This window comes from Columba livia, chromosome 16 (genome assembly GCF_036013475.1).
Source record: "Columba livia isolate bColLiv1 breed racing homer chromosome 16, bColLiv1.pat.W.v2, whole genome shotgun sequence".
NCBI lineage: Eukaryota > Metazoa > Chordata > Aves > Columbiformes > Columbidae > Columba > Columba livia.
The window spans coordinates 6,951,156-6,974,091 of NC_088617.1; the positions used below are offsets into that span (position 1 = coordinate 6,951,156).

The 22,936-nt window shown below is 46.3% G+C and overlaps 1 long non-coding RNA gene across 2 annotated transcripts in view; it reads left to right on the plus strand.

Annotated features, from left to right (window-relative positions):
• The window catches only part of LOC135575259 (uncharacterized), a 39,267-nt gene that overhangs the window by 11,023 nt on the left and 5,308 nt on the right, over nt 1–22,936 (plus strand). Inside the window, exon 1 of one of the 2 annotated variants that reach the window (XR_010466494.1) lies at nt 12,178–12,347. The exons of the other annotated variant lie outside the window; for it this stretch is intronic. This is a non-coding gene — a long non-coding RNA (uncharacterized LOC135575259). Of the gene's footprint in view, nt 1–12,177; nt 12,348–22,936 lie in introns of those variants that run through there. 2 annotated transcript variants of the gene reach the window in all.

Here is a 22,936-nt window from a genome sequence, read left to right on the forward strand (position 1 = left end):
CCAAATGGGCTCTGTGTGTTTCACTCCCAGTTTTTGAGGTGGCTAGTATCTGCTTTTCCTCCCAGCCTCCCCAGCATCCTGGTTTTTGGAGAGCTGGAGCAGCATCTCCTCCCTTGCAGCCTGCCTGGTGAAAAGCACCTTCCTGCTGCCCAGCCCTGTTTTTCTGCTCTTCGTAAATGAAGCAATGCAGAGCTACTGTGCAATTGCAGAGTCCTATGCAAATTCTGCTTTTTCTTCCCAAAATAGCAGAAGACAGTGTTTAGCAATAATAATGCCTTCTGCAATGGAAGTGTCTGACAACAGCATCTCCCGGTGAGCGATCCGAGTACCGTATATCAGACAAAAGGAGACATTTCCATTCCTTCAACAACTGCAACCTGTATTTTGCAAGTTAAATTGCTCCGATTTGATTGAAATCCACCCTGTGACAAGCTTGTTATTTAGTGACACAGTGCTCCAAATTACACCCCCAATCCTTTTGATATTTCCAAATTACTTGCGTATTAGAAATTAATACTTAAGAAGGGCAAACACTCAGCATGCTGACAGCCTGAGAGCTCGCTGCCACCCCCTTCAATAATTAAGAACTTTGCAGAACAGCGGGAAGGGGGAGTGCGGGAAAACCTTGGGTGATGCTTCACCCCGACAGTTCAGGGCTGTGAGGACCCAGGAGAGCTTGCATGGAAGAAAACCACTTTTTAAATAGTTTTTGATCATCTGGATACGGTGGTTTTTGTAGCGTGGGTGGTGGATGAGCCCTCCTCCATCTGCACTGAGTGGCAGCTAGGGGTCTGTGCCCAGATTTTGCCAGGAACGTGTCTCCCCAGACTTGCCAAGGTGACAGAAGGGAAAAATGAATCACAAGGATTGTTAGAGATGTACTGGAAAGCGGGCAGAAGCGACTTGTTGTGCGTTGGGTTCATTGGTACAATCTCCTAAACAGAATTTTAACCACTTCCATTATTTTTTGTCCTCTCCAGAGCTAGATCTACCCCAAGGCAGGGATTGCAGCCTTTCTCCATGTCATAGAACAGTTTGGGTTGGAAGGAACCTTCAAAGCTCATCTAGTTCAACCCCCCTGCAATGAACTTCACCCTTGTTTTCTGTATCTTCACTTTGACTTGCTGCTCAGAGCCACTGATGGACCAAGGGTTGGAGGATGCAGGTCTGTTCGTTGCAACATAAGAAAAAAAGCCCAGGGGTCTTGCCCAGTGTATTGATTTCAGCAGCAGCTTCACCAGGAGAGATCTGCAAGAGGCAGGACTGTGTTTCTGGACAGGAGCTGTGGGTTTGTGTGGGGCTGAAGGTGATGAACCAAACCAGAAAGTTGTGTGGTTGAAAGCAAAGGATGTGTTGGGCTTTCCATGTGGACCCGTCTGCCCTGGTGAGCTCAGTCATTGCGATTAAAATGAGATTTAGCATTTCTCTCCTCTCCTGTAGTTTTATTGGAGATGTGCACGACAAATCTGGAACAGTTGGCAATTCTCTTGAGGGGACCTGCCATTGAGAAAACCCAGTTTTGAATGAGACACGCGCATGACAGCTGCCTGTCTCCGGGTTTTATACAGCTGCTCATCAACTTAATGGCAATAAATGAACTCCCAGGTGGTCTTAATGGTGTCTTTAGGATGTCCCTGTGCTTGGGTAGCCTGGTTTAGCTCTTCTTTTCTTTCTTCTTACTGTTCAGACTTTTAAAATCACCTGTTTGCCCTGCAGCTCCAAGGCCGAATGAGTTAGAGGTGCAATACGGTCCCTGAGCTTTGTTGTGCGGTTGTTATAGCTCAGCCATAAAGGGAGAAAAAAAAATATCAAACTAGCAAATGAACCAGCCATAGCTGTATATAAAACCTTCACTGAATGTCACTGTACATAAGCCTTGCCCTGGTTTAAACACTGCAGCCCCCATCCTATTTGGGCTTGAGCATCATCTCTTCAGAAATACAGGCTGGTTACAGCTGTGGGAGCACATGGAGCCCTGGATGTGGCAGGACCTCCCCAGCTTGGTGGGGTTTTTTTGGGGGGAGCATCTCCCTGCGGGCTGCCCTATGTGCTGGGCATTGTTGGGGTGCAGGGCTGGGAGGCTGTTGACTCTATGCCGAGCTCAGCCATGCCTGTGATGCTGCCGGGGGGAGCAGACGGCAGCTGGAGCTCCGGCGGGTTGACTCACGCCTGATGGTGTTCCTCGCCATGTGTTATAATCACCCAGAAATGCTTTGCCTCGTGGTATCATTTTCTTTTTAAATATATCATTAGAGAAAATGACAGCCCAAATTGTGGGAGGATGCTAATGGCTCTGGAGTGGCAGACATTGCAGAAAATAGTTCCCTGCAAACATGTCGCGGGTGGGAGCCCATAGGAGGAGGAGAGGGGATGGGTTGGAGATGTGGTACAAGCAGGCAGTGGTGCAGTGATGGGCACAGCCACAGCCTGGCACCAGGACAGGCCCTGCGACACCCCACAGATGCTGGGATAAAGCTCCTGGTGTGCAGCAAAGCACCAGGACCCCTTCCACCGCTCCATGACGTGTGCTGCCTCCTTTCTTAATTGCTTGAAGAATACCAAGGAACAAAATGTATTTTGAACTTTGCAGCTCTCACAGTTTGTTGTTTTTATTGCTCTTCTGTCCTCAAAATCTTACATTTCTGCTTCATCTCTGTAAGAAACAATAAAAAAGAATGACATTTAATTTTCACACGGCAGTGCATGGTTCCTAGATGTGCTGTACAAACACCATGTATCCTGGTGGATAAAGGTCTTTTGCCTTGTACTTCAAAGATATCCTGCTTAAACCCTATCAGACTTTAATTTTCACTGGAATTTTTCCTCTCTAGGAGCAATTAGCAATGAGAATTGCTCTCACATAGAGGTTGTTAATTGCCCCAGCTCAGATCAAATGCCACCACTGTTCACCTCCAGAAGCCCAGGAGGCATCTACCAGCTTCAGGACCTCCCTGGTGCCATGTGGAGCTGCTGGTGAGGCTCCTGCAGGCTATATTTCCTAAGGACTGAAATTACTCCTTATTTTCCCTTTTCTGCTGCTAAAGAGTGACTGGGAAGACCGGGGTGGCTGGGGTGGGATGGAGACTGGTGACACCAGCCCATCTCCTGCCATTGGGATGGGCTTAATGAGCTGTTGGGTGTGAAATGTGGTGATTGGATCCCCCCAAGAGACACAGTGACCTCCAGCACCTCTCCCACTCTTATTTACCTTTAAATATAATTGCATCACTTTCCTTTTCAGGCGATTCATTTCACTCGCAGAAATGTAAAGCCTTAGGATTCCTTCTACTGATTTTTGTGGACATTTTCTGTGCTCCTTTGCATTTTTTTTTGTTCCTGTTGTCACAAGGACCAGCACATGTTTTCCCGTGCAGTTGTGTGCAAGGGGGGGGTCTGTTATCAGATACCCACCCCCAGCCCAGTGGCATTATGGGATGTTATTTTCTGTGTAATTTCTGAGAAGGTGACATCATTTCTGACACCGTTTTGGGGCGAAGGGCAGATTTATGCCTCCACCAAGGGAGATGTGGCTTCCCTAGACATGTCTGGTTCTTGGGTAGGAATATTTATAACCCCCCTGGCCATCCTGCACCATGTCTCTGTTTTCAGTGTTGCTCTAGGGGTTTCCAGCAAAGAGGGGGACCCGCCGCACCTCCTCCAGTGTGGCAGATGGAGAGAAAAGGCATTTATTTACTATGAGCGAGCTGGGAACATCCCCAAATGCTCCCCTCTGCCAGCAGCGGCAGTTGGGAAGGGAAAGCACTTAAAAATTATGGGATTTGTTGACTGTCATTAATGTTTTATCTCCTCTGTGAGTGCTGCACGGAAATGCTGTTTCTGGCTTGCGGTGCTCCCAGGGTGGGAGTTTCCAATGGGATAAATCAGATCCTAGGCCTGACGTGGGATCCTGAGGATACACTGTAGCCATTTTCTTATTTATTTCTTCCTTCAAACTTGGCTTAATTAAATTGATTTACTTTAGAAAGAGTTTTATTCTGAGTTGGTAAACCTGGAAATAATAATAAATGTGAAAACCTGATGCTGGGAAGGAGGTGGGTTGGGTGGCCTGAGGAAATATTCCATCCCCAGAGACCTTGCACACTGCATAGGTACATTGTGTGAGAAACGCGAGCTTGGAAACGCTACCTTCGCCTGAGATATTTTTACGTGCAACAGCTTACGGTGCTAATTTGACCTTAATTTTCCTTTGGCAATTCTTCACACTTGGTGTTTGATGCAGCAGCCATGCAATGCTCTTTGATGCAGTCACAGCACCGGAGCAGGAGCGGGCTGGAGTTCCTGATTGAAATTCCGAGCCTCTCGGGAGCCAGATGCAATCTGTCCCTTGGAGAGCCGCCAGCTCCCGGGTTTTGTCTCTGCTACTGGTGCAGGATCTCAGATTTGCTCCTTGACTGGTCAATATTGCTTAAGGCTGCCTTGTGGAGCTGTGGGGTTTTTTCGGTGTGGTGTTGTTTTTTTTTCTTTCTGTCTTTTTGTTACTTAACCATGATTGAAAAGCATCAAGCAGTGTTGCTGAGCGAGGGACAGCTGGGTTGATGAAACAGGTGTTTTTTTGCTGCTGGGCAAGTGTCAGTCATGCCAACTTGTGAAGCCACACGGAGGTCATTTTGTCACATGGAGGTCACTTTGTTAGCTGCCCAAGCACAGGAGAAAGCCAGAGAGTTGGATGGAGTATGAGCTGGGTCAGTTCAGCTCTGAAGCTGAAAGGAAAATCTTGGACAATCATGTCCATGTCCAGTGCTCGTCCTGGAGGAAACAATTTATAATTGAAATATGATTTGCAGCTTAACTAATGATGGACTGATTGTAGCCTTCTGTTTGGCTTTCCCTGCTTAATTCATCCTCCACCTCTCTGAAAGGTCAGTGAGCATGTTGGGTGACTGGCTTGTGTTCCAGCTGTGCACACCAGCCCTCCTGCTTGGTCTGTGTGTCCTCCCCAACCTTCCTCCTTCTCCAGCTGCTGACACAGGGACTCAGCTCCTGGCAGATGTGCTTCTGCAAACCTTCAGCATCTCAGCTGCTGATAGCAATAAATAAGTATCTTTCTTTCTGCTTTCACTAGATGTATAGCTAGGCCTTATCTACATGGTTGTCAAGAAAACTGGAGATAGAAGAGGTAGCTAATGATGGATAAACCCTCTCATAGGTGGTAGGTAGAAGATCTGCACTGAAGCCCAGCATTAACCAGATCTCCTGATGGTACCTGATGCATATGTGGGATCCCTCTTGCTGAGATACTTGCATGTTGCAGGGACATAATGTGAAACAAATGGTGTTTAGAGCATTGCAAAAACATGTGAGATAAATGGAGGGATGTCACAAAACATGGAGTGGAGAGACATCAAAGATAAATTGCCACTCAAGGTTTTTCTCCAGAATCTTGCCTGTTTTTCTAATGTCTCAAACTTCACAAGTGTTTTAAGCAGCTGAGTGTGTTTTGCTGGAACCAACAGGACCGTGGGAGTCCCTGAGATCATCCCGGGGTGACCCACAGCCCTTCTCAAGTCGGAGGTGCTGCCCTGCAGGGGGAATTCCCCCTCCAAGGGAACGTGCCTGCTGGTTTTCTTCAGTAGCTCTAATTTTATATTGCCCTGAAAAACAAATCACTGAATCTGCAAAATGACTCACCGAAGTGAGGGCAGGTTGAATTACATGTTGTTGTATGCCTTGCTGAGATGTTTTGAATTAACGGAATTAGCTAATTGGACAAGTTCTCCGCTCTGTCCTCAATTACCAGCACTGGGTGCTGGCAGGTGGGAGCAGTTTGCAGGGTCTGTCCTGCTCTGAGGCCAGAGGGGTCTTGAAAGTGACAATGAGAGACTCCCAGTAGATGTTAATGACTGCACAGGTCACAAGGAGTCCTTGTTTAAAAAAGGCAAAACAGAAGGAAAAACTGGCTTACATCTGCATGGAGAAGAGTATATATTCAATTAAGGTTCTAATCTCTATGTGCAATTACTGTGGCGAAAGCAAACTGCCTGGTTATCTGTAAGTGTTGATAAGTTGTCTTGCACCTCACAGGCAAATTGCCTGGGGAAATTGTAAAAGCCGACTTGTTGGGTCCCTAGCTGTGATTGTGAGCTGAGCTGTCCTGAGCTTGGTTTTAATCACGTCCTGGGGCTGCTGCCTGCCGTGGGGCATCACCGTGGACTCTCTGGATGCCTCTGAGTGAATCCTGATCCAAGCTTGTCATGTCTGTGCGGAGGAAGACAGGGCTGTGTGGGATGGACACGGGATGAAGGGATGAGCACGGCGGAGCCTCCTAGCCTTGCTGCATATCACTGTTTGCCTCTGGCTTGTGTCTGTCTGGGCCATCAGTTCAGAGAAGGGAATGGAGCTGGTGAGAGGCTGGAGCACAAGTGTGATGGGAGTGACTGAGGGAGCTGGGGGGTTCAGCTGGAGAACAGGAGCTGAGGGGAGACCTTCTGATCTCTGAACTGCCTGAAAGGAGCTTGGAGCTGGGGGGGTCGGGCTCTGCTCCCAAGGAACAAGCATCAGGATGAGAGGAAACGGCCTCAAGTTGCACCAGGGGAGGTTGAGGTTGGATCTTGGGATCCTTCCCGGAAAGGGCTGTCGGGCATTGGAACAGGCTGCCCAGGGCAGTGCTGGAGTCACCATCCCTGGAGGAATTGAACAGACATGGAGATGAGGTTCTCAGGGACATGGGTAGTGCCAGGGGTGGGGGAACAGTTGAACTCAGTGACCTTGACAGTCACTTCCAACCAAAATGATTCTTTGACTCTATGGCTGCTTTCCTCTGCGCTGTTCTTCATGCTGATGGCTGGTGCGGGGATGTAATTGTCCTGGTGTGGTTCTCTCTCAGCAGCTCCAGCCTCTGAGAACTTCAAGCTGCAGAGGTGCCAATTAGGGGATATTTATAGAAAGCTAGTCCCCTGCTCAGATCCATGGGGAATTGCTGCACTTCATTGGCATTTCTGAGGAGGGTAGGGACAAAGCTTGAGGAGACCATAAAAAGGTGGGGGTCCCCAAGGTCGTTGTTTTTCTTGGAGGCAGTTCCTGCAGGAGACCATCAAGGGATGAAGGAAAGTTCTGCTGAGCTCCTGGTGACTTGCTGCAAGCACAAAAAGCTGTTGAATCTCACTGAATCAGTGAGCATCTTCTCTCATTTCATTCTTACCCATGATCAGGAGGCAAAACCTCCTTTCCCTCTGTCCTGGCTGAATGAGGCTGCGATGCAGCTCGGGCAGGGACTTGCTGGAGCTCCCAGCCCTGCAAGCACATCCCACCAAGGCCATTTATCATAGTTATTATGACAACTGCAAAACAAGCTGTTAAAACTCCCCAGCAAGGAGATTTACCTCCTCAGCAACAGGCAGAGAAGGGATTAGCCTTGTCTGTCTGTTCTGCTGCTTGTCTCCAGTGATGGAGCTGGGGTTGGAAGCACTGCTGTGCTTTACGAGGTGGCTCTTTGGGAGAAAGACAGCTGGAAAGATTTTGCCTAGATGGAAGGGGTCCTGGTCTGGACCTTTTGGACTAACTGCTGGTTTGGCAGTGCTGGAGGGATGGATCCTGCCTGAGCAAGGCTGCATCCCACGCTGTGGGTGCTTGTAAAAATGGGTCTGTGCTCCTCTGCCTCTTCCCTAAAACCAGCTGGTCGTGGGGCACTTCTGCTCTTACTGGTGCTGTATAGCAAAATATTCCTGTTTTAATGCAGATGCTTTTTTCCAATTGCTCTTTGCTGAAGGAAGCGGTTTCCTCCCTCTTCAGGGTGACTGTAACATACCATGAGTTGCTATAAAAACAAGTTATGTTGCGTGGCAAATCAGTTCTCCCATGTCCTGCTCACACCTAGAGCAGCTCTACAAGGGGGTATGGAACTGGGGAGGAGAGCAAGACATGGGCCAGAGGGTCCCACATGGAGGGAGGTGCAATACAGAGCAGTGAGAAACAATCATGTACATTTTCTTTCATGATACGTCCCCGTTTGCATGCAGTGAAGAGCTGGCAGAGTGGGAAGCAGGGTCAGCGCAGGCTGCTGAGCTCCTCTGCTGAGCATCCCCAGCAGCCCGGCCTGCGGGAGTTATCCCTGATGTATTTCTGGGCTTTCATTCAATTTACAAATTAATCCTACCGTTCTCAATTGCATGAAGTGACTCTGGCATGTACCTGTGACTGAGACCGGGGTAATGTCCAGATACTGAGGGAATTGCAATGAAATTGTGAAATCCCTTAAGCTTATTAGTGAGTAATGGTGTCGGCTTTCAGTGTGGCAGGGTTGGAGGAGCGATAGCATTTTAATTTTCCTAAAAGGTCCGTGTAACATAATGCCTGGCTTGCTTAGTACAGGACGAATGACAGATAACTCCTTGCCAAGGGAAGCTTAAAGTTGTTTTCCAACAAATTGACTTTTTTCTTCATTATTCCTTAGACTCTTATCTCCAATCCCAAGCTAAGGGATGCTAAACTTGAAATATTTGAAACATTAGAAGTTGTGAGAAGCAGTCAAAAATGCTCCCAGGATGTGAGGTGTGGATGGTCGTGTGTGTCTGCGGGAGTTTTATGGTAATTGGGGGAGAAATCAGCTCAAATAAACTTCATTGGTGCATTGCCACATGACCTTCCCATGGAAGCCACGTTATGAATCAAAAGAGCAATGAAAATGTCAATGTCCCCTCCAGGTCCCGTAAAATGACAGTGAACTCTTTGGGTCTTGCTACCAAAAGTGTTGTTCCCTTGCTGAGCTACTGTGGCTACAGCAGCACTCCTGCTGCAAGATTCAGATCATTTTGGAATTGGGTTGGAGATGTTATGGTGAAAATAGGACATGTCCTAGTGGTTCTTCTCCAGTTTTGAGCAATTTCAATTTTGTGGATTTGCTGGAAAACATCCCAGCTCTGCTCTAATCTGATGCATTTGTGACTGGAACCAGCACAGGGCGAGCTGCAAATCTCATCTATATGTGGAAGATTCAGATTTTCCTTTGACGGAACCTCAGGAGCTCCAGCTCAGCCTCTGGTTTCTGTGAACGCTCCTGCCAGGAGCAGAAAGACCAAATGGAAATTGCCGCATGGGGGGTATTTGCTCTCCCCCGTGCCTTCACCTCTGGGAGTCAGGGGCTTGCCCTTCAAACCACAGTAATAACCAAATAGAGGAAATATAGGTAATTAAGAAGCATTAGGCTTTGGCAAGTACCAGCAATAGCCTCATTTTTCTGGTTTATTAGAAGGATGGAGAGGGTGTAACAGGGGGTGCTGCTCTTGCCTTACCCCTACCGTGTCTTTCGCTTGGTGGTTTATTAAACAATTCAAGGAGACCATGCACAAACTATTTGTTTTTGCTCTTTTTTCCACGCTTTTTATTTTGTTTAATTTTGTTTTTTTTTTTTTTTTTCACATGAGCCTTTGGGAACATAATGCTAAAAATGCTGTTAAGAAGCCATTGACCGCACATGCCCTGCAGATTTTTCTGATAAAAGCCACTGCCTATTGCTTTAGAGAAAGGAAGATTAAATAGAGGCTGACTGAAAATACATTCCTGGGAAGAGCGGATGAAGTTGCTGAAGAAAAAGACCTTTGGTTTGTCGATGGCATCCTTTGTCACAGACACGATTGCTTGAGGTCTGATGGGGACACCAGGCTTCTGTGGAGAGCTGGAGCTTTGTAGATGGTTCTTGTCTGCAGAAAGTAGAATTAGATGAGAACATTGTGGCCTCAAAGCTTTCTGAAGAACTCAACATATGTGCTGTGCTGCAAGATGCTGTGTGGAGGGGTCATGTTGTGTTTGCCCCAGGGAAAGGGTGATAAAATGAGAGATGGTTCAAATGTCAGGACAAGAGGAAATGGCCTCAAGTTGTACCAGGGAAGGTTCAGATTGGATATTTCTTCAAGGAAAGGGTTGTGAAGTGCTGGAACAGGCTGCCCAGGGAAGTGGTGGAGTACTATCCCTGGAGGTGTTTAAAAGATGCGTATAGATGAGGCCCTTAGGGATATGGTTTAGTGCATGGTTTAGATTTAGGTCATGTTTGGACTTGATGATCTTAAGGGTCTCATGTCGGCATCTCTTTTTGTCATCTGGAAAGGAAGTGCATTGTGGTGACCTGGGACTAAGATGTCCCTTTCCCACCTCCTTGCTGGCTCTTGGGTAGCTTGGCTTTCCTCCTTGACTGTGCCCAACCCAAATTTTGTGATGCTGATGGACAACTGAATAACTAACTGCTGGATGCTGTCCTCTCCTGGAAGGAGGTGCTGGACCACTGATGAACAAGAGAGGGGCTTGCACTCCACCTCCCAACCTCCGTAACGTGGATCTGCTGACTGTCTGTGCACTATCCAAGTTCCAGAGCTCTGTGGATGGAGCCTGCAGCACATTGTGAGCACCAGCAGCACATTCTCTCATCAGATGCAGAGCCCTTGCCAGCCCAGAGCTGGTTGTTTAGCTCCTATGTTAAAAACAAGATGCTACCAGTTTTATTTCCAGGTATTACCACTTCCACAGAGAGGAATGCTGCCTGATTGTGTGCTGAGTTTCTGTGGATGGGGAGTGATCTGTGAAGCCACGTGGGCTGAGATATATTTACCCAACTATTATAAAAATGTTACAAGAACTGGGTAAGAAAGCTTTGCTGTTCTTCCAGAGGGCTGTGCTGGATGCCATCCGCCAAAGCCTGAAGTTATTTTCCTCTCCAGCTGTAAACTGTTCTGAGTGACAGCGTATGAGAGACAGTACATCACACTAAGTGAAGCTGGATAGATAACAGGCCATCCCGGGGAGCTGAAATTACTTGGCATTTGACTCTGTGGGTCTCAACTCATGAAGCATCTCGTGTGTCCTGGGTACCAGCTCCCCTGCTGTGCCCCATGCTAACCCAGTGCTGTTCCTTGGTCTGGACATATTTGGGGCAGTGAAAGTGAAATATGGTTACTATTGGTGTGGTATGGGGGGGGTGATAGTCCCTCCATGCCACAGCTGGGTGTGGGGGAGTCCCTTTTTCCCCCTCCTGTGGATGGGCTGGCAGTAGCTGGTGCTGGAGGATGGAAAAGACAGTATTTTTGGGGAGAAGATGCACAGATGCTACTGGGATGTGGAAAGGGGTGCCAGTCCCAGCTCTGGAGTTGTCCTTCACTGCGGTGGGAGGGAGGTCGTTAGCTCTGATTAGAGCATTTGTGATTCCAATGAAGCCTTTCATTTCCACCCTGGCTTCTGTTCTGCATATTTGATGCCATTCTCTAACGAGAGAGTGCAAATGTTAAGATGTTAGAATAATATTGCCCCAAGGTTCGTACACTAATGACAAGTATTATCACTGTCTGAGTAGTTCAGGACTGAACAAAAGGTACAAAACAATTAAACTGTGATTAACAGTCAAGTATTTCCTTAATTACAGAGCTAGATTTTGTGCTTCTGTTTACTGTCTTTTCTGAAATGGAAGAAATCCAGTTGCAGAGACTGGTTTACTTAAAGAAACCCTGCCAGTGATACATGGGGAAGCAGAAATAGTGCTGCTGGCTCCGGAGGAGACCCAGCCCTGCGCTATCGTGTAGAAACTGGGGCTCCCAGTGGGATGCGGAGCCTCATTAATGCCCATTGATGAGATGATCTGGTACCTTTAGGTGACAGATTGTGTTGCAGTGCCAGGCCCTACTAAATGGAAATAAAAGCAATTAAAAGCTACTTTTCCTGATGCCCAACACAGTGGAGGTTTGTAATCTCCCTGCTACCCAGCTCTTCTTGAGCTCTTCCACCCCTCAGTACCTTTAAATGTAAAAGGATGAATTATTTTTGCGTGTGGAAACATTAGAAGATAATAACTTCACTTTTCACATACCAAGACTTCCAAAAGCAGTTTTTAGAATTAAATATGAGTGAGAGAATTAGATTAGGGTGGCAGGACAGAGAAATGAGAAGGTTGGGACAAAAAGTGTGATTTTTCTGGGCAAATGGAGGTGGGTTCTGTGTGGTCCTGGGTGCCCTTTGCTCCCTGTGCAGCCGGGAGGTGCCGCAACAAAAATGTCCCGGAGAACAAGATCTGTTGTGTGCATTTAACTCATCAATCTACCAAGATCTGTTGCATGCATTTAATTCATCAATCTATCTATCAAAATCTGTCAAACATATGGAAAAGGAAATTGGGATATATCACAAACAGTTTTGTTATCATGTAATGCTATAAATATTTTCACTAGCCTCCTGGGCATTAAAAATAAGTCTTATTTTCTCTCTTGCCAGCAACAAGAGCAGAGGCTGAAGCTCCAGCCTGGCTGGGTTGTGTCCAGGGACTGGTGAATCCCGTGGGATGCAGGAGAAGTCGGCAACTCGGCGGGGCTGTATTGCTCCCAAGTCTTTCCTAAAAGCTCCTGAGGTCATTGGTAGGTTATTTATAAGCAATCAGAAATCAGGAGTGATTTGTTATTGCCGAGAGATGCTAATTCAGATTCTAGCGGGGATTCATTAGCTGAAATGGCTTTACTGTGTGCGGGTTGGTAACAGCCCTCTGGGTGTCATGCTTCTGCCTTCTGGGGGGTGTCTGATGCTTTGGAAGTAGGAAGGAGCCCAAAATAGAAGCATTTTGGTGCCAATGGTGATTTGATTCCTCCTTGCCATTTTTTTCTCCTAGATGACATAGGGTCAAGAATCCCAGCTCATCTGGGAGACCCCAGATGACCATCAAGTAGCAAATTCTCTCCCCCAGAGGCTATTTTTTTATATTTTGTAGCCTAACCCTTTTCACACCATATTTCCCCCCATCAAATGTCACCGCAAGGCTGCAGAGCACTTCTTGCAGGAGGCAGCACCACCAGTTAGGAACCAATTGCAAGATGAAGTCAGAAAAAACACATAAAGTAATAAAATACACAGGCAGCACATCTACAAATGGTTTTGTTCGTCTTGGCAGAGGAGTTAACTATTGAAGAAAATTGGGCAATTGGTGTTGCTGCCAGCTGTACGGTGCTTTTGGACAGACAAGGTGGCAGAGCTAATGTTCTAGCCTGCTGGGATGGAGGGAGCTGCAAATTATAATGGGTGGAAAATGCCACAATAAAGAGATGAACAGAGAAAAAAGAAAATCTGGTTTCTTCCCTTCAAAGATTTCTAACGATATGAAAGAGACCTAGTTCTGAGCTAAAAAAGGACAAACCATCCTACTTGTATTTCATGAGTGCTCACTTACTGTTGGCTCAAATAAAGTAGGGACCCCTTATTCCTAATATACACTTGAGAAAGGAGGAGGAAAAAAATCCTCTGTTTTTCTCCCTTCCAGTTCCTTCCTGGTGTAGCTGGTTTCACCAGCTCCTCTATAGGATCAGCTTATTAATCAGCTGCTGTGTTTCTGTAGGTCATTCATGGAAAACTGCAAGGAGGAGAGGGTGGGTAAGAGATGGAGCTGCCAGGGGACAGCAGAGCAGAGGGGACATCATCCCCTGTGGTGGTGGGACCTGCCAGGGGGTCCCAGCTCTGCTTGCTGCATCCAGGGGTGTTTGCAGTGTTTCTCTCCCTTATTGTTTTTTCTCATGTCTAATAAGAAGATTGCGCTTCCATTTGGTGGCGGATGTTCGTGGAGGCTTCCTCCTCTATCCAAATACCTATTTTTGTGAAACTTTTAGGGATTGAACAGGCTGGAGGTTGCATTTCTCATTTCCCTGGGGCTGGATGGGGGACCTGTCCTTGTCCCTGGGGTAGGTGTCCTGGCAATGAGCCGCCTCTCGCTCATGTCCTTGTCCCTCCCTAGCTGCCACCTGGCTCGCTCTGGCTGACAGCGTGTCAGAAACGCTCCTGCCTGCAAATAAAACCCCACTCCATTTGACACTTTACTCCATGTGTTTCTCCCTCCATTTAATTTTTTAGAGAGCCATGCTGTCAGTGCTGGTTTTTGCTCGGTGTGAGCCCTGTCTGATGCACTTGGGTGACGGACACACTGTGTTGCCTTTGCTCAGTGTTTGCCAGGCTCTTAGGAGACGAATTAGCTCAAGGCAGATATGATTATTCCAGCAGGATGATCACTTTGCGTGGCTCTGGCTGAAATTTCCGCACTGTGGGGAGAGGGGATGGGACAGGAGTGTGAAGGTGGTGGACAGCCTGTGTATTAACGAGGGTTGTTTCATTATTAATGTTGAGAAAAGTGTTGAACATTTCAGTTTGGCTGGCAGAGAGGGGGGGTTCTGATTTATTCCGATGGCTTTTGGCCCATGAACAGCCTCTGATATGAGCCCAGCTGGAAATATAGATACCTGGAGACTTCTGCAGCAGAAATAACTTCCCCAGCTTGGGATGCTGTAGAAACCAAAGCAGTGTTTGGTGCTCTGAAGCCTGTGATGCCCCATTTCCAGGTGTGGTTATTCCTAGCCCTACTTTGGTAAACTCAGGTATTTGTTTTGCAAGACCTTTCTGGGTCCAAACTTGCAACCATTTTAGTGTCAGCTTTGCACCAAAGACTTTGCTGTAGGACTAGAAAGTGTACTGGAAAGAAATTTTTGTTTTAGAGAAGTTATTAAAGATCAAATGATGGCAGAAGATGCCTTGAAAGCAGTATGAATAGTTTAATATAGATGTAAATATTAAAGTGTCAAGGGAAAGTGTATAAGAAAGACAATCCCTGAATGGTATGAGGAGTAATGGGTAAATATTGCATTTCAATAAATTCACTTAAAAGGGTTCTACTAAATTTAATTCAGATCTTATGTTTGGGTGTATGGGGAAAAACTTGCCACCAGTCATCAAAAAGAAAACTGTTGTTTTTTTCACTTTTTGCCTCTGAGTTTTTAGAAGTAACTTGGGAGTTACTTTTCTGGATTTTATCCAGTTTATTTGACTGGATGCTGAACACAAGGGGAATAGCAAGTGGGTTTTGAAGGTGTAAGGGCTGAGCAGGTGTGATCTTTAATACCACAGTACATTGCAGGTGGTCGGGGCTGTGCAGCTGCATTGAGCACATGAGTTTTACCTTACCTATATATTCTGACTAAGCCTGGTGCTTTGGGAGCAGGTAGCCCTGCCTGGTAAATAGACAGTTATTAAATTGCGCTGTTTCCTATTCCTTTGAGCAGCTGACGGGGGTCAAGGGTGTTCAAGTGAAAAGAAAGTCTCAGGAGGAGATGAAAAGGATGGAGGGCTGGGAGCAAAGGGATTTTGTTGCACACAAGCCCTGCAGCAGGGAAGAGCTTTGCTGTGAGAGCATTGCTTCGGGGCACTTAAAACCCAGTGAATTGTGGAGTACCTGAGCTCTTCTAAAAGGGTCATTTCTAACATCAGCTTGAAGAGCAAATCTAATGGATGCCAGAGAAATAAACCACCCAGCAATGGGCAGTGGCTCTGTGGATGGAACATCCCCACTCTGCGGGTCTTCTGCTCCAGTCCCAGTGTTCCCAGGTCCGGCTCACCCTTGAATGAGGCTCTTTCTTTGCTGGTGGAGGCTTCATCTGACCATTTTGAGAACTAAAGTTGTTTGGGTTTTTTTTTTTACTTCACATTTACCAATCTGAGATTTTCCTTGTCTCCTGCACAGCACAGCAAACATTTACTCATTCCTGGGCTTTGACCTAATTCCTGGCCATAAATATTCAGTTTCTGCAAGGCAGCAGAGAAGAGATGATAAAGCAGAAACCCCGATCAAAAGACACGTATGTGAAACAGCCTTTAATTGATTTGCTTTTGTCAGACATAATTAAGTCCTACATTTCATTGCAGTCCTTGGCTCATGTTCAGATCTCAAGAAGTCTTTGATAAGGAGTATTTTGACTTCGAATGAGACTGATGGGTTCTTGCAGTAGCTTGCACGGGAGGCATGGCATTTTCTGTTGTATTGGCTGAAAGTAAAGCCATGAGGCACAGCCAAAACCCAGCTTTTTGATCACAACCAAGTGCCAAGATGTCACTCCTCCTTCTGTGCATCTTGCATGTGTATTCTTTCCACTTTTGTCAGAGTTGGTTGTTTCACAGTTTGTCAGCATTGAGCCAGGCCCCGTGCTGTGTCTGCACAGCCCATGCCAACACACCCATTATGTTTTGCTGGTAACAGCATCAGGAATTTAGATTCCTTTATGCTGCTCATTATCCTCTAGAAATAAGCAGCACCTTTTTCTGGACGTATGAAAGAAAAAAACCCTGCAATTTTGCAGCATAATGAAGGAGTTGGGTCTATGGCTTGAGTGGCAAAACCCAAAGCAATCTATGTTATATTCTATTAGCTGTGGAGTAGGGTCATGCTGGAGCTGCCAGGGAGGGCAGGTGATGAGTCTGTATTTGGACCATCCTCGTTAAGAGGCTGAACATATCCAGGGAGCTTTAGATGTGAAGGCTTTTTGCCTTTCCTGGTGAAAGAAAAGGACTTGAAAACCTTCCTTTGCCTTGCTCTCTTTCTGTCTATTGTATTATTTAATCTCACCTTTGCTCAGTGGAATTCTTGTGTGCTGCAAGGAAATGAAATTTCTGCTGTGTTATTATTGCTCTCCGCTTAGATAAATAACATTGTGCTGAATTCAGGGTGGTGTTCACTGGCTTTTACCTTCCAGATGCGCTGCTCCAGGGAAGCACAGCTCTAACAGGAGGGAAGATGTGGAAAAATCTTTAAATCCCCACCTTTGGAGCTGAATCCTTTAATAAGTCAGCAAAGCTACTGGATGTTCTGGGTGAGGAGGACTCCAGGAGTTGTCACTTACCTGGAATGTCCCAGCAAAAGCAGAGTTTTGATTCAGTGGGGTTTTAGCAGAGAAACTTTGTCTTGCTTTCTGTCTGCTGGGCTGAAAAGCCTTATTAAAAGAAATATGGGTTGAATCTCCAATTTGCTGACAGTGGTAATGCCTGGACATGCAGAGGCTTTGGGTTTCACACAGCCCAAGAAACTGCTGTGTTGCTGTGAAAGTAGATGTATCACTAGCTGTGGGATGAAATGTTCTCATAGGACAGTTTCTCTTGTCCCCAAAATGAGGACAACAGAACAAAGCATGAGCCGAGCTTCCCAATGAGCTGCTCGTTGGGGATGATGCTCATAGTTCAGCAAGTCTGGGAGATCTTGGATACATGGGAGGAAGGATGTGAGATTTGGGGAGGCCTTAAATGTGCTGAGGACTAGGAGAGAGCTCAGACTGCAGATGGTTGCTCTAAAACTGAGTCTAGAAGAACTTGAGGATGGAGGAAGAAGGAAGTTGTTTTGGTGTTTGATTTTTGTGGGTGGCTGTGGACTCTCCTTGCTGGTGACCTGGGCTGTGATGGCCACGTGCCCTCTGCAGAGGTCACAAAGGAGATGTGACAAGGTGGCCACAGTGCAGTTTTCCAACTGACAGTTGTCTTTAGACCATTTCTATTTCAGGACACCATTCTCCTGGGGTCCTGCTGGGATCTGAGAGCAGGTTCATGTGACAAACACTCCCCGTGGTCTCCGTTTCAAGCTTGCCCTCCTGATGGTCAGCTGCTGACACTCGGCTCCTTTGAAGCGTGCTGGGAGGTTTGTTGTGCGTTGACTCTCACCTCTTGCTGCAGAAGGTGGTTTCATGATCTTTTGAGACCTTGTGCTTTGAAGTTGCCTGCAACCTCCAGACTGGTTAGGACCCTCAGAAAATGTGGAAAAGGATGAGTCTAACTCACTTTCTTATTAATTGAAGAAAACATTCTCTCTCCAAAGGATATATTTTTATTTTCCACCAAGAATTTCCTTATTCGGATTTAATTTCTGTTTAGGATGGGGGGAGGGTGGAATTATAAGTGGCTTAAGACAGGCAAGTAGGTGCAGAAGCCTACAGAGACCTAACTCCTGTAAATAACTGCTCAGAAATGTGATGGGAAATGCTGGGAAGCTGGAAATTTGAGAAATTGCTTTTGTGGGAAGGAAGATTACCATCCCCATGAGCAGGAATTGCTTTTGCTTGTTCTTCTGAGAGATCTCTGGCCTCATGTTGGAGAAGCCTGAGGTGGGTGAGTGGGGTCCCTGGGGCTCCTTTTCCCCAGGGGATGCTGCACTGAGGGGTGGGATCTGCTGTTCCAGCTGATGATCCATAGGAATAAACCTGCTGTCATTGCAGGTGGCACTGAGGGCAACTTCTCCTGCGCAGCCAGTAATTAAGATGCCGTAAAAGGTTCCTCATAATGATAACTAATAATTTTCTAACACAAAAGGTGTTTTGACCAAAGCAAACCCCAAGCCTATTCTGGACCTGGTTGCTGGACAGGAGTTTTGTGGTTGCCTAGAAACTGGTGATCAGAGCCTGATTACGTCCGATATGGGCTGACAAAGGGTATTTTCATCAATATCATCATTTTTTACAGCCATTTGGCAGCTTCCAAAGGGCCAACTCTCCAGAGTGGGGGAAAATTGAGCTTGAAATTGTCTGGGAGGTAAAATATGGGCAGAAAAGGGTAAATGAACATTTGGAATATTTAGATGGAGATAATATGGATGAACCCTTGGATTTCATCTAAAAGAGGTGGGTTTTTTTTGCCTTGAAGATCTCCCAGATTCAGGAGCCGAGTTAGAGCAGATATTAAAAAAAAAAAAACCACACAAAAAACCAAACAACAAAAACAAAACACATACAAAAAAACCCCCAAACAAACAAACAAAACAACAAAAACCAGTAGTTTGAAAAAGGAACTAGAGAGCAAATGGTGTGTACTAGAAATATGAAGCTTAGGCAGCTGATGAGGAACAGTTATTAAAATAACATGAAATCTGTGGCTATCAAGAGCAAGGACAAAAAATCTTTATTTTTAAAATGGTAGCAGCTGGTGGTTTCATCACTGGATGACATGGTTCAATCAGCGCAATAATATCTGGTCAGTATTTCTTTGTGGCATTTGGAAAGACAAAATGATGTGCTTTATCTCCCTGATGGGAGAAAATAATCTTTCCTGTTCCATCTCTAATCAGCAGGGTAATAAATTATATCTGTATTGTTAGGGGGTGTGCTGAGAAATCAGTGTCCATATAACTTGTATTTGTGAGTCTCAGCCAAGCCAGCTCAGAATATTGAGGTCTGCAGATGTTCATTTTTAATCAATGACAGAAACTCTGGGAAAGGGTTAGTTTATATTTTAAAAGGGCTGTCATTATGTCCCAGATAACTACAAGCTAGTAATCCTGGACAAAATAATGGAATAGGTGAAAGAGAATTCAAACAATGAAGAATTAAAGGCTAGGAATAAAACTAATGGGTTTATAAAACATGGGCTTTCAGAAAAAGTCTGAATTCATCAGCTTAGTCGTGGTTATTAGGGAGCTCTAAAGCACTGAATGTTTTGTGAAGCATTTGACATTTTCGCATGGCCCCTGCATCAAACCAATTTTATTATTTTTTTTTTTTTTTAAAGCAGTTAAAAAATAGTGTCATAATCTACTAACATGGCCATCCTCCAGCCAAGTAGGCACTTGGATAAGTTCTCAGTGCTCAACTTTTAACCCATCTACCAACACATGGCTATGGTAGGATCTGTGTCCAGAGATTCCTTCTCTACAGTGCCCAGAGCAGCACTGCAAACAGCGTCTTCCAAAGCCAGGAGGCAGGATCTTAATCTTTCTGCCTTTCCAAAGGTGCCAAAGACTCCACGTGGACAAGAGGATCAGCTGAAACTGCCATGAAGCCCAAGGAGAATCACAAATTCCCTCCAAAAGAGGACCTGAGCTATTCATTCTTCTTCTGCTCCTAATTTATTTCTAACATTCGCTTGGAAGGACACGAGGCTGCTGTGGAAGACGTGCCAGGAGAGCTGATGAGCGCAGGCAGAGCCTCTCAGAGTTGCTAGGTGACTGCTGCCCTCAGGGCATGATTCCCCAATCCCGCCCGCTCCCAACATGAGAAACGCATCTCGTTTGCATCCGTTGGACAAAAACACTGTCACTTGGGTCTTGCTGCTTGAGTCATTCCCGCTGGGAGCAATGGGTTATGGGGGTGGCCAAGAAAGGCTCCTGCCACCCTGGAAGTGCTCAGCCCCCAGAGGAAACCTCTCCTGCTGGGCTGGGGTTGGCCCCAGGGAGCATCCCAGGCACCCACTGAAGAGCTGCTCTTGACACACAGCACAGCAATAGCAACAAAAAGGGGTGTCTGGCCACTACTATTTGGATAATGGACAAAGACACATCTAAATTTTTTGAACTGTCCTTGGAGGGCAGGGAAGCCTTTCACAGCCTGACTGTAAAGATGGGGAGACCAAGATAGGAGTCCCAAATAACAAGTGGTAGGATGAGAGGAAATGGCCTCAAGTTGCACTGGAGATGTTTAGATTGGATATTAGGAAAAGTTTATTCATGGAAGGGGCTGTTGGGCATTGGAACAGGCTGTCCAGGGCAGTGCTGGAGTCACCATCCCTGGAGGGGCTGAACAGATGCAGAGATGAGGTTCTCAGGGACATGGGGTATTGCCAGGGGTGGGTGAATGGTTGGAATCAATTATCTTGAGGGTCTCTTGCAACCAAAATGATTCTGTGATTCTAAGGTCAGGGTGGAAAGGTAGAGAGACCAGTTCCAGGTGCAGCCAGGACTGGGGTGCAGGCATAGACCCCTCTGGATGTGCAAGCACATACTTGTGACTGTGGACTTCCAAGTTTTTAAATGAATTTCTCAAGTTAAAGACAGTTATAGCATAACAAAGTTGTTTGGCTGATCTTCCCCCTGGTTTCACAGGTAAGGCATGGTTTCAGGTTAAATGCTGTTTTGGCAGTGGCCCAGTGATACTAGAGGGGAATCAATGAGCAAGTCTTTTAAGGTTGTTTCTTCTAAGAGGACAAACGAGATATTTTAGTCCGTTGTAGCAAATGATTTTAATGCCTGAATGCTCTCTCTTCAGAACATATTACAAAGTAAAGGGAAACTTGTAACTATCTTGGGCCAAGTTAGAAGAATTATAAGCTGTCAAGTTTTCAAGCTGTTCCTCCTAATTTGTGGCATCAGAAGGGTGAAATGGTGGTTGCAAAGTGATGGGATACAGCTCCCAGCACTTGTTGTCCATTGGCAGCAGCCAGGTGTACAGTCACAGGACACACAAACAGAACAGCGGGTCATGTCTCGAAGAGTTTGCAATTAAAGCTAAATGGAGAGGATTGGGTGAGTATGAGGGATCAGTGGTGAAATATGAGCCATTATTTTAATCAATGGTATTGGACATGCTCATTTCCACCTGGGTTCAGGAAACACATACTAAGAGGTGAAGGAAAGACTTTTATTTTTCCACTAGGATTTAGTTGTTGAAAAAAAGCTGCTGCAAATGAGATGGGAAACTTGGTTTGGGAGCAGAGGGTGGGCAGTAAAGTGAGGCTGGTCCTCTAGTGGGGCCTGGGGTGGTTTCTTTCACAAAACATCAGGTTTTGGAAGCCCTTGGTGAGCTGTTGATATGATCTACACAAAGGGCATAGCCTTACACAACTACCAAGCTCCAGGGCAGCTCATCTGCCTTTGATTTCAGGCTTTTCTCCAGGCAGGGATGGTAAATTGTAGGAAAAAAAAAATCCTATCAAGGATCTAATGATGCTTCAAGTTCCTGCAACCTTTCAGATAAACAGGGTGGAACAATGCGGTGAATTTTGTAAGAAATGTCTAAAATTGTGCAGTGAACGTAATGGAGCAAAATTGATCTGTTGTTTTCTCACAGGAAACAAATACTGCATGAGGAGGCAAAAAGAAGACAGGCCAGAAAAATACAGCTGTACTCTCAAAATGAGTCAGTCATAGGGACAGCAGCTGTCCTCAGACATTAATGCTTTCACATAAAAAAAAAAAAAAATTAGGAGCTGTATTTATGCAGCTGCATGTTTACATTGAAGGATGAAATCCTCCAAACAGCCCACCTAAATATTCAGCCCAGAGCCACGTAAATGTTTCATGTGAGGAACAACCTTGAGATGTGTGCGCTGGACTTGCTGAAAGACAGGAATTTGTAAAGGAGAGCTGGAGCTGATGATTCAGAGCTGAGCGAGATTCGCTGTACGTATAAAAGACAAAACCAGGAGTTAACCAGGAAAAAAGACACGTAGCGCATTTCCAGTGCATAAACACTTGAGGGGATGGATTAGAACTGAGTGAGAGCAGCAGCTGCTCAGCTGGGTTGAGAGAAGCTCAGAGATCTGTCTCAGTAGGGCTGGAAGTAATGCTTGATCCCAAGAGAAATTATCTTGAGCATCTTCATCACTGTCTGAAACCCTTGGTAGAGTCCCAGGTGAATCAGTGCAACAGGCCTGCTCTTCTCCAGGAGTGAGTGAGGTCCCAGGGCAGCAAGTCAAAGCTGATGGATGGGGCTGGGACCATCAGTAGGTACCTCCCAGGGTCCCTAACTTGGTCTAAGACAAGGTGAGTGGGGAATGGGTCTTTGGCTCCTTTGCGGCCTGTGCAAAGGCACTGGGTGCTGTTGGGTTCTGCTTTTGCAAAATTTCAAGGGGGCTCCAAGGCTTGGACCAAGTCAACTTCTTTTACAGCAGGCTTAGGGACGTCCAGATGGGTGAACCTGACAGTTGTGCATGGCTGATGCTACAGATCTACAGACAGCATCTTATCCAGATCCTAGTGCTGCTGAGGCTTTTGCTGTTCTACAGGATTGTACAACAGGTCTGCCATGGTGGGGAACAGGATTTATTTAGCATCTGCAGAGAGCTGCATCCTTCTGAAGATGCTCCTGGGAGCTGGGGAGGGCATAGCCCCTGCTTCTGGCGCTGATCCACAACCTGAGGAGTGACCTGGGAACTGGGAAACATGATTTCCTACATGACTTCCTAAAGGCTTTCCTGTGGTTTTTAAATATACCCCGTTGTCTAGGGCTGTGATGAAGGAGATCTGGCTGGTGCTCTACTGTAACTCAGGGTGGAGGCTCAGCACTGGCAAGGGGATCGCTGAGGATGAGAAAGGTCCTTGTGTTTTTTTGGGGTAGGAGGAAGAGGAAGAAATTTTTTACGGTGAGAGCCTGGTCCAGGTTGCCCCGAGAGGTGGTGGATGAACCATCCCTGGAGACATCCCAGGCCGGGCTGGACGGGGCTCTGAGCAACC